This window comes from Coturnix japonica, chromosome 2, assembly GCF_001577835.2.
Source record: "Coturnix japonica isolate 7356 chromosome 2, Coturnix japonica 2.1, whole genome shotgun sequence".
NCBI lineage: Eukaryota > Metazoa > Chordata > Aves > Galliformes > Phasianidae > Coturnix > Coturnix japonica.
Window position 1 is genome coordinate 9,038,992 of NC_029517.1, and position 15,942 is coordinate 9,054,933.

The following is a 15,942-nucleotide window of genomic DNA, read 5'->3' on the forward strand; positions in this document are numbered from 1 at the left end:
AATTATAATGAACAAATGAAAGCACAGTATGATCATTCTACCCAGAAAAATAAAACTCATTTACGCCAGAACCCTTCTGACAAGTAAATACTCAGTCTTGATTTATTCCAGCACTGGAGTCCAGCAGCAGATTTTTAAAACCATTCTGATATGCTGTCACACAAGCTTTGGAAAGCTACGATGACCTTCATTAGGTTAACAAACAATGGGTTATATGGAATGCGTGGGCCCACGGTGGCTGGCAAAACCCATTGCTGATTAGCATTTTCTATCATTAATGGGATTTTCCTAATCAAGCATGTAAAGCACAAAAGATTTGAAACCACTGCTAAATTATTTCCGCAATATAAATGTTCTAGCTGATTTCTAAGCAGCAATGAGATCAACAGGAACAAAACAAAACAAATCTACCACAGATTGACTAGAAAGTAGTAGCTCAAAGACTCTTTGTCTGACTTTCCAATAGAATCTCTAACTGATCTTGGAGACCAACTGTTTGAATTTCCTACTATTACTGCGGCTCTTCATTGTGTTTACAGTTTCCTTAGGCAACTTCTAACATAAAGTTTAAAAAATGCTTTCCTATGCACACATCCTAAAAGAAAGTGATGGATAATTAGATAAGCAGGATGAAACAGATGCTTCTAGTGTTATTAGAAGACCTCATCACTGGAAGGGACAAAGCACAAAAAGAAGCAGAACTTTGGCATTGACATCCAGCCAAACACAGCGCTGTGTGTCTGCTCGGGCTCTTCTGTCCCCATGTTCAACCTTCACCTAAGGAGACCATTTGCTAAGAGGACTGCATGTCCATTTCATTCCCAGGCACTTTGGTAAATGGATGCTAAATTAGTAACAAATGTATAGAGAGAGCTTGCTGTGGGTGGGCCTGAAGTCAATAACTACATCAAAACACCTTCAAATGGCAACAGTTGTTCCTCAGCAGAAGATCCCTTCTGCGGGAGGGCTGCAATAAGCAATAAGGAGGTAAGATTCTCCAAGCCTCATTGCCAGTGTCCTGAGCCAACCTCTCACCCCTCACTAAAAAAAAAACAGTGCTTAAAATAACACCTACTCTGTGCTACTGTATCTCAAACTGCTCTACAATAGAAGTCAGCTGAAATATCTGTATTTTTAAATGAGGGAAGTGAGAGTGAGTGAAGCACTTGAAATGATAACTGCACCATATTTACCCAAGGAAGTGGTAGACTTGGCAAGAGGACCTATGTTCTTACAGTTCAAACTCACTGACTCTTTAAGCATGTATAGACCCCTTTTGAACTCTTCTATCATGTGTTCTAAGCAGTCAGCTTCTCACAAACCAGACAGTAACTATAGATACCACTTCATTAAAATGTTTCTGTTAACAAATGTATTTATTTCCATCTGAAAAACATAAAATATGAGCATTTTTTTCCTTTTAAGCTTTGTTAAACAAATTGCCATTCATTCTCCTTGCTCATCAAGACTGAATTCTTACGCATTCCAGACACACCTTAATTTGAATAAAAATCTGGTATTATGATTATTTCCTGTTTGCTTTTAAAGGAGTACCCCATGGATAACCATCATTGCATTATGGATGTATAGGGTGGCAATGCCATTTTAAACATGAAACTATGAGCATTAGGTCCTTGGGTACTGCACACATGGTAGTACACACACACAAATCACTACTGTGCTATAGTCACGTGCATCATTGCCCTGGCAACCAAATCTAAAATAAATACCAAAAAAGCACCCTAAAGGAAAATACAAAATCGCCAACATTTTCATTGTAGTATCACAATTGTATTTATTTGTGAGACAACTCCCTGCGCCTGGAAGCTGGAAGCACAGCAGCTGCCCGCAGCCCTCTGCTCTCCCACTGGAATCCTTGGATCTCACCTCCCTGTGGGCCCTGGTTCTGCTCTCAGGTCCCCCCGCTCTGCTCTCCTCAGTTCCACCCCACAGCCTGTCTCCTGCCTGTTCCTCTCCATCTCAATCCTGTCCTACCTCCAAGACACTCAGCCTCCCGCCTACACCAGCACTCTCCATGCTGCTCTCCTCCTCATCCTCCTGACAAGGTCCAACTCCTCACTGGTGGCTGGGCAGTGTGTTTTTACCCCGATTATTTCCCAATCCATATTTAAAATTGACTGTTGAGGACTAGTGAACATCAAGCATGCAGTAACCAATCCTCCTTCCACTGAACAAGTTCATTTGTTATTTCTCATCTTCTGGACTCTCTTCAGGCACTACGGGAAGAATGCCAGCTCTGAAATGAGAGGGACAGCACAAATAGAAGAAGATCCAGCCCTCCTAGGGTGAAGATTGCCTGGTTGGGCTGAACACAAGACCAAGGCTTAGAAACTACAAAGATTTATATTCCCCTCTTTACTTAAGATTTGTGCCCCAGCTTCTGTGACTTCCAGCCACAATTACATGCAACCTTCATTCAGTTGTGCTCCCCACAGTGATTACTGATTGCAAAATAACAGAAAATCACAGAATCATTAAGGTTGGAAAGACCACTAAGGTCATCCAGTTGAACCATCAAGACATCCCCCCCATACCACTGACCTTGTCCCTCAGTGCCACAACCACCCTTTCCTTAAACACCTCCAGGGACAGTGACTTTAAAAGCAGACAGTGGTTAGAAACACAGACCCCATGGACAAATGGGATGCTACAATACTGCCCAGAAAGAGGACTGCCTGAAGTAATGTAGATATGTTATGAAAGTTTCCTTTTCAACTGCAATGTTTATTAGTTGATCTATTGCCACTTCCTGAACACAAACATGCCCAATCTTGATGGACTGTTACCATAACATACAAAGTAAATTTTTTCAAGAGAAAGATAATCGCGTTAAATAAAATAATAATAATAAATTTCTCCAAATATTGCTTTTTCCCAGGAAAGTGCCAGTGCCTATTAGTGATCTCAGTCTTTATGCATGAAGCACAGGTGAAAAGCAAACGATAAAGGCAGGAATCACAGTTACGTTGTTTGGTGCAGTGGGCGCTCGATTTAATGCTCGGTGATCTCAAAGCCTGATGGATGCTGCTGGTTCGCAGTAACCACGCATGTTTTGAAATTAAATTTCAGGCTGGGACTTTCAATTATTTTTGGGCACTTGTGAAAAACCTGTCATAGGAAATAATGCAATCAATAATTGCTCTCAAATCCACAGACTGAAACAGGTCATCGGTGAGCGCCTTCCCTTTGCCCACGATTTTCTGCCCTCTAAAGATTCAATTTTCTGTAAGACTTGTTTATTGCTGATGACTCAAGTTCAATGTCAGCATCTTGGCAAGGGGGATTTGAATGAAACAAAGCTCCTCATAAAGAGAACTGTGACTCATTTTCTTCTCCCACTCATGATGCAGACAGTCTCCCTGTCTGGTCTTCCAAAAATATGCCAAGAGACAAAGCATTTCATTTCGGATGGTGCAAATACAGAGATATAAAACTGCACGACTCTATTTCATGCAACACGTACAGAGACACAGAAACATCCACGTCAGAAGCTGTTTCCTTTTCCAGTGTCTTTTTACAAAGATGATCAACCTCATTCTCAACTTAAAAATCTCATTCGAAATATGGCAAGGAAATGAATGGCAGACCATGGCACCGGTCAGAAAAACTAATGGCCTTCGCACACTTTCACTGCAAGCAATAGCATAAATTACACTGCTGCTCAAACGCCTCCAAGGGAAATATGCTGCAACTTAAAGGTTCACCCACACTGAGCTGCATTCTCTTTTCCCTCAAGGATACATTTTGTCCCTGTACGTTGCAAGCACAGCAGAAAATGGCTGAATTTCAGTGACAGATAAGGAAGTGTCTCCTGTGTACTTTACAGCTTATAATGGTTGCTAAAGTGGCTTCCAATTCAGGAAAAGTTATTTAAATATACGGTGCTACTAACAGACAAAATAAACCACATTAGCACCACTAATACAACACAGGTACAAGGCCTTTTCAATTTTAAAAGCATCCCTGCTCAAAATAAATACTTTCTTCTCATTCTCTGGATATACAAATGAAATATCTGCCACGTAATCCACTCATGTCTGAGCTGGAATTTGAACTCTGCATTAGTGACGAAGGAAGCCAGCAGCACATCATTCTACACCGCATGCACTTCTAGTATCTCTACCCTGAATCCCCAAGCATCCCTTCCCCACCTTCCCACTTACATTCTGGTCCCAAAGCCTCCAGCACAGCAGTGCCCCAGGCCTGGCGGGTCCCAGCGCTGTGCGCCCAGCCCTGCTGAGCTGCCTGGGAACCGCGGCGTTTGTGCCGCACGACTTTTATGGCCTGCATTATTGTAACGTAAACAGAGGCCGGTTTCACGGGGAAGGTTTCCATTCTCAGTGTCAGAGTTTATTTCATTATTTAAAGCTTTAACGAACACTTTACATAATGAAAGCAATCCTTGCCATTTTTGGAATTTTATGGCTGTTGGGACCCTTCATAATGTTGTTTTCCTTCCTTTATTGCTTTATAAGGCTTATAGGGCACCCTTGAAGTGTATATCCTTTTTGCAGCTGCTGGAAGCTCATCTTTCATCTCCCCACTCGCTTTCCTGTTGCCTATGAGGCATTTGCTTGTTCTAGTTATTCTCCCCGTCTCTAACACAAACCTTGCAGAGTCAGATCTTGCTGAAGATAAAAATAAAATACAATTCTGAAAAATATGCCTAAGGAAACACTTCTGACAAACGTTATTTAATAGACAGGCTTTATATTTCAAGTAAGAAACGCTCCCTAAAGAAGGACAATTACAGCCATAATTCCATTTATCATTATTTAGAACATAGAGTTCAGATGGAAGCAGGCAGTTCCATTGTGCCAGGTACTCCACCAGCTTATGTCCTGATGCTTTCTCAGCCCTGCAAATGTCTTGGAAAAAAAAGAGGATCCTTGAGGAGAACACGTGATAGTTATAAGAAACAAAGCAGAAAATACATGATCTGAACCAAACTGCAAGCACAGCTCCTCTTCTGTTCAGAACAATGCAGCCAGGCTTTCCAAAAGGGAAAACCTGCAAGAGCTAAGTACATTTCTTATTTTGCTACATCCATAGGAAGCAGCCTATGCTCCCAATCCTGTATTTTTAACCACTATTTTTCGCTACTTTGATCATTACTGAGCTCAATCAAAATTCCAAATGGGTCTGACTTTGGAAGAGAATGCAGATCTTTTAAAAAGCAACAGACTTCTAAACCTGCCAGCCACAAATCTGCTTCCAGGATTTTGATGCAACAAAGCACGGCCGCAGAGTTCTTCACTAATTTCAATTCAGAATAGAAGCCTGGAACTCGTATTTTCATACCCTAGATAAAAGAAATATAAACATCTTTTATCTGGTATATTGCAACTTCCTCCTTGTTTGTTTGGGTTCATCATATAACTCTTGTATTTGAGATTAGTTATGTTAGTCAATAATACAAGTGTAATGAATAATTTTATTTCACCTGCTGTGGATTAAAGACACCATGCTGATCTAAAAAATAAATAAATAGGTATTTACAGTAGTTGCACTGGCATCAAAATGCCAAAATCTCTTCCCACAGTTTCTGTAAACATAGAATCTCTCCTGGGCAAAAAAAAGAAGTGAGCATTTATGAGGCAAAAGACCTACTTTCCATGGCAATATTCATATTCTTCTGATGAAATGCTCCAACCCAAGTTTAATAGTGTGAACTATGTTATGTGATGTTCTAGAAAACCTATGTAAATATACAAGTTCCAATGAGCAACTCTCCTGATCCACTCCCAATTCACCTCAATTTCAATCACTAGTCTTGTTGAATTGCCAGTCAGCAGTAATCCAAGGTTTTTTTCAAGTAAAGTAGAACAACTCGTATTTCTTTTTAAAAAAAAAAAAAATGAAACAAAAACCATCCCTGAAGTATAGAAATATATTCGTTCTAAAAGCATACAGAGGGGAAAGACCTCCTCAGACACGCCATCTAACAGCAGGCTATGCAAGAACAGCAGAGATCAAAGAAGAGAGCCTTGCTCTGACTGATGTGCACTCGAAGAACAACATTAAGTACTTGCTCACATCCTCTCTTTCAGTCTCAGCAGATCTTTAACTATTCTGGGCAAAACAAAACTGCTCTCATTTGAGATTTAAGAGTCCTCTTCTGAGAACATCCTCTGAGACATGGTTATCTCTGGATTTACTTGAGATGTTGGTTCAAATTGTCTCTGGAGGAGAAAGAAAGTTGAGTTTTACATACTCCAACATCTAGGGTATCCAAGGAAGGCATTTTCTCCAGCAGTTATTTTGTGAGACCAACACCATCTGCCAAAATACTGGCTATCTCAACAAAACAAACACCTCACTTCTGCACTGTGCTCAGCATCTTCTACACTGTTCAACTGGTTTCCAGTTTGCTTAGGTTATCTTAAACCTCATTTCAATCCCTACTATAAAGGTTATTTCCTTTTTCCCTTTGATCTTTTAAATATGTAAAAACTAACCTATTATTTGTTCCTTTAAAGTACCCAACAATTCTTAGATATTCTTCATTTTGTTCCACTGCATCCCTCACTCTATTAAGCTGAGTCTAACCTTTTTCATTTATTAATTAGAAACCTCTCATGGTTTTTTAAGTCATTCAGACAAGTCTGCAAGAATTACTTGACTGTCTTTTCCACTGATCTGAAAGCAAACAGCTTTTGCTCCTCTAGTTTATGGAAACTCAAGGCACTTCTACACATCAGCCAATGATCTTCTGAAACTGCAAATCCCAACCATGAATTCACTTTACTTGTTCAACTATTACATCGAGTAATCAGGGAGCAGAAGAGTTTTTTCTTTTTTGTAATCACGAGTTCTTCATGACTTGAAAAGTTTAAAAACAGCCTTATATCCTGTTACTAACCAGTATTCTCCAAACCATTTCTAAACAGTTACAGGCTTCCACAATCATACACCTCCTGGAACTACTTCTTTTCTTACTGCTCTGAGAGACATAAATATTCACTGCAATTAATTTGCAACTCAAAGAAATAAGAGTTCAGGTTTTGACCCACATTCTGGCCTCAAAACTGAGGGCAATGTACATAGAAAAAAATCACTAGAATAGATCTAATCTCCGTCGATAAGTATTAAAAAATACCTGTCCTGATAATGTAAATTAAATATTTGCCTCTGGTCTAAAGAAATACTAATAAAAAAAGAATCCTTATTTTACAACTTGCAATTTAGGCTGTTACTTTAGCACAGATTTTGTTGACAGTTTGATACAGCAGCCAGATATGATAAAATGAAGAGCTATTCAGAGGCACCTGCAATACATGTTAATAGGGTACGTAGATCCCTTTGTGTGTTCTATGTAAAAAAATACATTTGAAAACTGCTGCTTATGTAATTTCTTCATGAACTGAATACACGTAATGAATTTTTTCACTTCCAAAAGAAATAACCTAACATATATTCCTGCCATTATCCCACTTTGTTCCAGAAGGAGCACAAGCAGCAAAGTGAATTAAGCACACGTCATCTGCTCACTCAACTCTATTCCAAGTGTGTGACTTAAAGAATAGAAGAGCATTAAAGCAGCTCAATGCTCTCCTGCTATGTGGGCAAAGCGTTCGTGTAGTACTGAAAATCCTTTGACCAAGGACTGTCTTACCAAAAGGCTGACTCAGATTCTAATCTCTTAAGCCTGAGAAACAACTCAAAAGGAAGAACAGTTGCACACCTTCAATTACCTCAAGGCACAATCAATGTGCCCGTTCTCTGCAGCGTTCACAATATTTGACAATTCCATTTTTGTCTGCTGTAGCACCTCCAAAGGCTCCTAAAGGTCTGCAGCACTATTACAGACATGATGTGACAGCTCGTACTGATGTTAGCACACAGCAGCTGTTCTCATAGGAGGCATTACCCTCTAGTGACTGTGAAACATGGCACTTGGAAATCTGCAAGTTTCTGCTGGGTTTGTTGCACTCACTTCTGTACAGTACAGAAATCAGATCACTACACTCTCATTCTTCTTTTTAGAGATTTATGATGTTTCACCAATTTCCAACTTGCAATCACTCTTGATCAAGACGCAGAAATCAGCAATGTGAACACATGTTTAGGTCAATACATCAAAACATGCATATGAACCGGCAGCTTGCTAATTATTATCACAAGCGTTTCTTAATTCACTGGTTTGCATGTATTTGCAGCCTACTGAACTGTATGAATCAGCAGGCTGATCAGCAAACATGCCAGCCCGGTGATCAAAGCAGCACCAATAACGTCCTTCACAGAAGCAATCAGCCCATTTATTTTTATAGGTGCAGTGCTTTAGAAGTGCCAACAAAGATCACTTATCCTGTAGACAAGTAACAAGAGATGTCATTCCACACTTTGTTGTTAAACCCCAGCTGAGGAGTGCACCAGCAGAGCATGGGAGGGCAGCCACTCTTACAAAATCAAGAATGCCAGAATTAAGGTAGGATTTACAGCCTTGTGTAATATGCCCAAGACAACAACCCTTTGGCAAAGCTCAGCTGCAGGCCAAGGGTGGACCTGCACCGGGGGCCATGTGCTGCTTGAGCTCTGGCCAGCTTCACTCAGGGCTGATGACTCTACAACGGCACTGCAAAGGTCTTTCAGCATCCACTGCTGTTCAGTGCTCAAAGGGCATATCATATATTTTAATTTATCCTCATTAATCATTTGCAATCTCAGATATTGCTCATCTGAGTATGATCACTAATCAGCTGCTGTCCATCTACAGTCTTCCATGGCCGAGGTCATAATTGATCCCATACAGCACACAGGCTGGAGTATTTCATCATCTAGCCCTGTTACAAATGCCTCACAGTTTTCATTTGATGCCAGCACTACTGGACACTTTGCTTGCAAGACGGTGAATTTATGGTTTTTGATCATGACAGTACCACAGAACTTGTCTCTCCCTGTCTGAACTTCTCAGCTTTCACTAAAATCTTCACTTTTATAACTCAAACACGGATGGCACAAAAACAATCAGACGCTTTCATTCAGTAGCTAAAAGGTGATTCCCATTCTATTTACATCATTCCACTAGTAAGAGGCATTGGAATACCTTTACAAATCAAATTGAAAGATGCAGCATCTTAGCGTATCCCAGAACAGAAATAACAGCTTTTACCCTTTCCACAATGATGCCGCGCTTTGGACAGCTGAAGAGGCAGTCATTAATTTTTATGACTGTTTGCAGAACTGGAAAAGAATGTAAAGAAACACAGGAACTGTCACACTGGATCCTGTCCAACGTTCTTTCACTTCTTTCAGCACTCTGAGTGGTTGTTACTTAGAGGGCAGAAGAAGGTAAAGAGTTTCAAGTGGGAAATGTAAATAATCTGCCCTCCTTCTCCTCATAGTGTCATTTGATCAAAAGTTGCTGCAGACTCACCTCAATCCCAGGGCCCATTATAAGAACATTTCAGCAGTAGTTGCTACAGCTCAAACTACCTTTTGCTGCCCAAATTAAACTGGAATCCCCTTTTGAACCTTGCCAAAGTCTTGGTTGAAGTCTTGGCCTCAACAACTTGCCATGAAGAATTAATGCCACAATGTAATTACACACTGCAAGGATTTGGCAACTTTTAAGTTAATTAAATACTCCCCTACCCTCTGCTCTGAAGAGTTCATGACATACCTTCTCTGCAGTGTTAGTTATTTGATGCACCTTTGTCAATTTGGCTCCTCACAAGTTAATTAATTCAAGACTTTCAACAAGCTCAAGATTCTTTCCATGCCATTTGCCATTCTCAGGTCATTCTCCAGAGGTGAAGGCATTGGTTTGGCCATGCCCACAGCAACGGTCCCAGACCTGCATGGTGCCTCTCGCTGCACCCAGGTGCCAACACACACCACCTCTTTTCACTCACCTGCTTCCTCCTAAATAACCCTACAAACACATTATCAGCCCAGAGTGCATTTTCTCAACATTTTAAAAGCTCCATAAAGCACAGATTAGTAACATCTAACTGAGAAAAGCTGATACATCTAATTCCATAGTAAGGGTAGGACTCAGGTGACTGAAGCCCAGATGTTTAATAGAAAAAATAAATTAAACTATTCATTCTGATCCATAGGTTCCATATAGAACATGTTTTTGAGGACTTCATACACAAGAATAAGAACAAGTTGACTTTAGCTAATAAAAGAAAGAATCTGTTTTTCCCTTGTTTCATGTTAGGGTTCTGTTCCAAATCTATCACCAGCAGCGACAACACGGCACCACGTGCCAATCAACCCTTTCCCTCCCATTTCTCTCCAAGAAGTATTAATGTAGTGCTGAATGCATGAGGATTTCTAAACATTTCAGTATTCTGTGATTTAAAACCTGCTAAGTTTTATTTTTTCACCTTGCCCTGGACTGCAATATATGAGCCGCTGCATATAATACAGAATCAAACAGAAAGCAATGCAGGAGCAACGCAGAACAACAGCATGTCTTATCCCCAGTGGCCACCAATTTATTGCTTATTTAAGAAGCTGGATGAAACAATCTCAGGAAAAAAAAAAATCCATTTAAAAGAAAAAAGCAACGTAGCCAAACCCCCACAGGCAAAATACCTGCTGTTTTCTTTAGAGATGGTTACTCCTATACAAGAATGCTGCAGCCAGGGTCCAGACTGTTTGTAAATTCAAGGCATGTCCAAGTGAGTCTGGCTGATGTAGTGAAACACTCAGCCAAATGCAGGGGTATATTTTCCTTGCTGTAACTGTCATCACTACCAACAGTACTGCTCTCAGCAACAGCACATTCCATTGTCAGTAGTGCAATAGGACTAAGTGCTATTTTACTGTCAATCCAAGTCTGTTATGGTACTTCCAATCACAATGGCACAGCCACCTGCTGCATCTGCAGCTCTGCAGGTACCCTTACCTACCAATGGGCCACTGCTGGTGATAATGTACAAAGGGAAGGAGCACAAACAGCAAGGATACAAGTCTAAATAGGAAAAACAAAACGTATCAACTACAATGTTTTCATTAGGCTCCCACCTGCTAAAGCAGCCTCTGTAAAGCTAACAGCTTCCTGGAGCAAACATCTGAATGTCTTTTCATTAAATTATTCCAGTTCACAACACTGAGACTCCAGCTTCTTCAGACCAAGGACTGACAGTGCTCTAGTGCTGAGCTGTCTGTAGTTTCACAGCCACAGAAGGGCACACACAACCTGGAAAATCACCATTCTCTGCATCTCTTAATACCACTGTAATATAAATAATGCAGAATGACAAACAATACATCTGTACCTTCACTATGGAAAAGCATTTGCCCTGTGTTTTACAAATCAGGCTGTGTAACCTCTGTAGGCCATATGTCAAACGGCCCATTTAAAAACCACACCATCTTGGAAAGTCAGGTGCTGCATAATGGCTGATTCCACAACCTACATTTTGTATACATATGTATGAAAAAATAACAGGGAGAAAGAAAATGCAGATCAGCTGATTTGTCTTTGGGTCATCTAATCAATGAGGTGACTGGATTCATTTTTAAAGTATCTATGAAGTCAAGGAGGAGAAATGTGAAATAGAAAAAAGTAATATAAGGGAAATAATCAAAGCATGCATTACTGTGTATAGATACTAAATAATAAAAAGTGGAAATTAAGAAAATAATACTGGAAAGTCCCTGTTATCGCTGCCAGACATCAAGCAGGGCAGAAATACAGAGCTATAGTAAGCTTAAAAATGGAGCGAAATGGCTCTGTGTTCTAGGGCAAGGTGGAAAGGCATCCACAGCTGTAACCCTGCAGACCAAATGGCACTGAAACAATTCAGGGCACAGACTGCAGGTCTGTGAACTTAGCAAACCTCACATTCGGTCATGAAAATTCAAGAGGTTCTCTGATTCATGATCCCGATTTCACAAACAGGAATCTTCTGTCCGGGTCACACTCAGCACTCGAGATGGATGTAGAAGAGACATAGTGCATTAACTACATGGAACTCTGGATAGCAGAAAGACATTTCTGCACACTTCAGAAACCACATAAAAAACTTCTTGGCCACAGGTGCATGTTACTCACCATGATTCTATCTCATAGGAAGAAAAACATGGAAGATGATTTATCCCTGAACTCCTACCCCTTTGGCACCCGAGAATAAGCAAACTGAAGGCAAATCGCTGTTCTACATAAATGTTCCTTCAGCTACTCCAGAGAAAAAACAGAACAATTTGGAATAAAGATGAATTAAAAACATATTAAAGTCATTCTTTAAACCAAGGAAATTTCAGTTTCAAATGGTAAATGATCATCAACAGCATCAAAACACCTCGTGCTCTTTTTACACTTCTTTTAATATATGAGGAATTAAAGTAAGTGTAACTTGCCAAAAATTGTATGGACGGCCCCACAGAAGATGAGAACTGAGTGCAGACCTCCAGTTGTCACTCATCCTGCTACACTAACCTCAAAAGTAGAAGACCCCCAGGAACACAATGTTTTCCTTCTTTTCTGATGACTGAATGGATTCTACGTTACATCTTTCTTGCCTTCACCAGTCACCAGGCTTGCTCCATATTAGCAAAAAATGAAGTCTAGAAAATGTATATTGAACGTGACTGGACTTAAATTTTCTATCTTCTTGCACTGTAGAGGCTGACAATTGCTTGGGCCTCACTGAGCTTTCTTTCTGACCTACATGTATTTCTTATCAGTACCCGACCCCTTCCACGGTCCCAGCAAAACTGGTTTCAGGTCATTAACAGCTGACCCATCCCATTCCAGGGGAAAAGCTACAGGGTGAAAAGTGACACCATCACTAGCAGCAATTCATGTCTTCTATGAAGAAAGGATGCACTTGTCCTGAGAGGCTGCATTCAAACCTCTCCTCCACAGAGAACAGCATTAAACACTGAGCTCTAGTAAACACCACAGTCTGGAGAAAGAGCATTGGAACAACATGAAACACCATCAGTACTTATTCCTTTTATAGAACAAACTACCTACTGCCATTTGGGAAGAAAAAACTGTGAGGACCATTGGGATTAAGCCTGTGAAATGTAATTAAAAATAACCAGAAACCTAAAGCAAAAAGATCTTAGGAATCACTAGAAGGGAATGGGGAACTTCACATGTCCAACATCACATAAACCACAGGTGTGCTCCATCCATCAGTGTACTTAGTGCTAGTCACCTTGCCTCAGAGAGGATATGTCAGGAAATACAATCACAGAATCCCTACACTTGGAAAAGACCACTAAGATCACCTATTCCAGCCACCAACCCACCCCAGCACCATGCCCACTAACTGTAACAGAAGTGAGGGAGAGCAGACCTGGAGAAACCTTTCTGTAAACTGCAAATCTAAGGTGACAAGTTCCATAAAAGTTGATAAACTGAAGGCTCTAAGAGATGTGACAGACTTCAATAAAATGAATAGCAAATAGATGGTAATACAATGGCTTTCCATCTAACAAAACAGGGAAAAATGGGTACCCTGAGGAAGCTATCAAGCAGCAGATTTACAAGAAATAATTATAAAAGCAAGTGCTTTTCTACATAGCACATAAATCCTGCATGGAACTGCTTGCTCCAGCATGATGTAAAGGACAAAAGTAAGACGAATTACAAAAAGGAACAGTCATATTTACAGAAAAAGGAGGTCCAGACACATGTTGGACCAGACCTAAAATGACTTATGTCTCCTATTGTGAGAAGCAGGCTATCTGACAGGAAGATACTCATTATACCTGTCCTGTGCTTTATTTTTTCCCTTACCATCTATAACTGACAGATGACAGATCTGAAGCAGGTTACTGAGCAGATGAGCGGTTTGAGCGATACAAGATAGTTGTTGTGGTGGAGTTCTCCCATTTCCTGGCTCCTCTCCTGTGCTAAATCTCTTTTCAGCTCATGCTGTTTGCACCAGCTAATCTTCTACTTAGCATGGATAAAGATCAGAAGTCATTGACCAGGAAGCCTCAGCAAGAAGCCTGCAGCACCCAGCAACACCAACTGAACCTCCACTATGTGAACCCTGGGTACTACGTGGGTACATGAAAAGGCTGACACCTGCAGCCTCCTCCATACCTCTCTCCTAAGCAGGGTCTGGTGGGTCCACAGTGAAAAGAAATGAGCCACGTGGCTGCATAAACACCAACGCCAAGCAGCCAGGATGCAGGTTAGGACAAAGTAGGAACAAACAACAGTCTGTTTTTTCCAGGGCTTCAATATTAGGGAATCATTTCTCTCCTTCCCAAGGAGATAACTATACTTCAAACTTTTTGTTCTCCAAGAAGTGGAGGGATGGGAAATATCAATGAAGTACAGTCACTTATGGCACGGCGGGCAAAACTGTTTCATTAGGTGAGACAACAAATCATACATACTGGGTGCAGGAATTCCTGCTGCATTTACGACTTGTGTGCACACATGTGAAGCCCCAGCATGGGCATTTTGGCACATGTAGGAGAACATACATTAAAGTTCATAATAATCACCGATTGTACTTGCAATCTAAACTAGCAGTTATGCTCATTCTATATATGAACGTATTCGTGAAGCTGCAGGACAGCAACATAAAAGACGAGCAATTCAAAGCTTCCCTGGTTGACACTGCAGGTAATGAGATTTTTTTTCTCCCTGACATCCTGTTTCATCTCACCTCGTGACTAAATAATTTAGTGCATTCTTAAAAACACAGACAAGAATTCTGAGCAATAAGCTGCATATGCCCTACATAATTTGAGTTTCCAACTTAAAAATAGATATTCCAGACAAAAATATTTTCCTATTCAATTGTCAACAGAAGGAAGTTCATTCAATTCATGAAACAAAGACTTTGGAAGGTGAGACGCGCACCACGGTAACAGTGAGATATTTTGCACCGTACCATTAATCCTGAGAAATGAGGTTTCAATTAAGGAACATTTCCCATCTGACTCTATCAGTTGGTGAAGCAAATGATGGCTTCAGCCAAATCAGTGTGGTGGTTATGACAGGTAACCCCCACAAAGGATGCACAATGTGCAGCTCATCTATAATTGGATCGATTGGAGGCATTTGAGTACCTATAATCAAAGTTTGATGTGAAAACTTTCTCAGATTAAAGCAGAGACAGCTGCAATCTTCATGCGTGGCCAACATGTGGGGACACAGTTTCAAGTCAGGAGTGATTTGAACTCTTCTACAAGATCTACACAGTGCACAGATAGGACAATAATGGAAGCTTCATCATCGTCAGCTTTTCATTCTGCTCCCTATTTACAGGGCTAGTAAAATTCTACAACTCCAGCGAGGCATTTCTTCCATCCCATTTAGGATAAAAGAAAAAGAAAAAAAAAAGATCAGCTGCATCAATTACAGAACATTCCAAGGCTTTCCTAAAACACACTGCTGGAAAATCGTCAAAGTGCTTAAATTTCAACAGGCTTCTCAAAGGCCCTTTGAAGTCTACAGAGGAAGTCTGCAGAGCCTCCAGTGCTGCACCTCTCACAGCCTGCCTGCGGGATGGGGGGGCTCACAGGGAGGAGAAACACTACAAGGACTGGGCAGAAGACTGGGAGAGAAAGGGGAGGAAAGACATGGGTAAATTCTGTGGTCTGGGATTCCACCTTTCCATCTCTGCTAAGGGAAAGCTGTTTGTGAACTTCTCACACATGGTTTAGGTAGTGCCCATCAGATGAAGCATGCCATGCGAGCATCACCTTGCTGTTTCCAAAACCAAAAAGCTGGGAAAGACCTTCTCTGCTTTGCAGTTTCTGCTTAAACTAAGAAATCTAGCAACCTGCTGAGGATGTGGATTGGTTTTGGAGCAGCCAGCATGGAGGAAGGTGCAATTTGGAAGTATGTGAATGGATCCCTGCAATGTGAACAGAAGGAAATGCTCCAATGATGCTGAATAAAGCTCTGTCAAGGAGAGGAGATCCTCCCCTTGTTGTTCTGTACAACCCACTGACGTGGTTTTCTAATTTTCTGGCATAAGAAACACGAGT

The 15,942-nt window shown here is 40.8% G+C and overlaps 1 protein-coding gene across 6 annotated transcripts in view; it reads right to left on the bottom strand.

Annotated features, from left to right (window-relative positions):
* The window catches only part of DIP2C (disco interacting protein 2 homolog C), a 255,726-nt gene that overhangs the window by 125,771 nt on the left and 114,013 nt on the right, over nt 1-15,942 (bottom strand). The gene's annotated exons all lie outside the window — the stretch shown is intronic.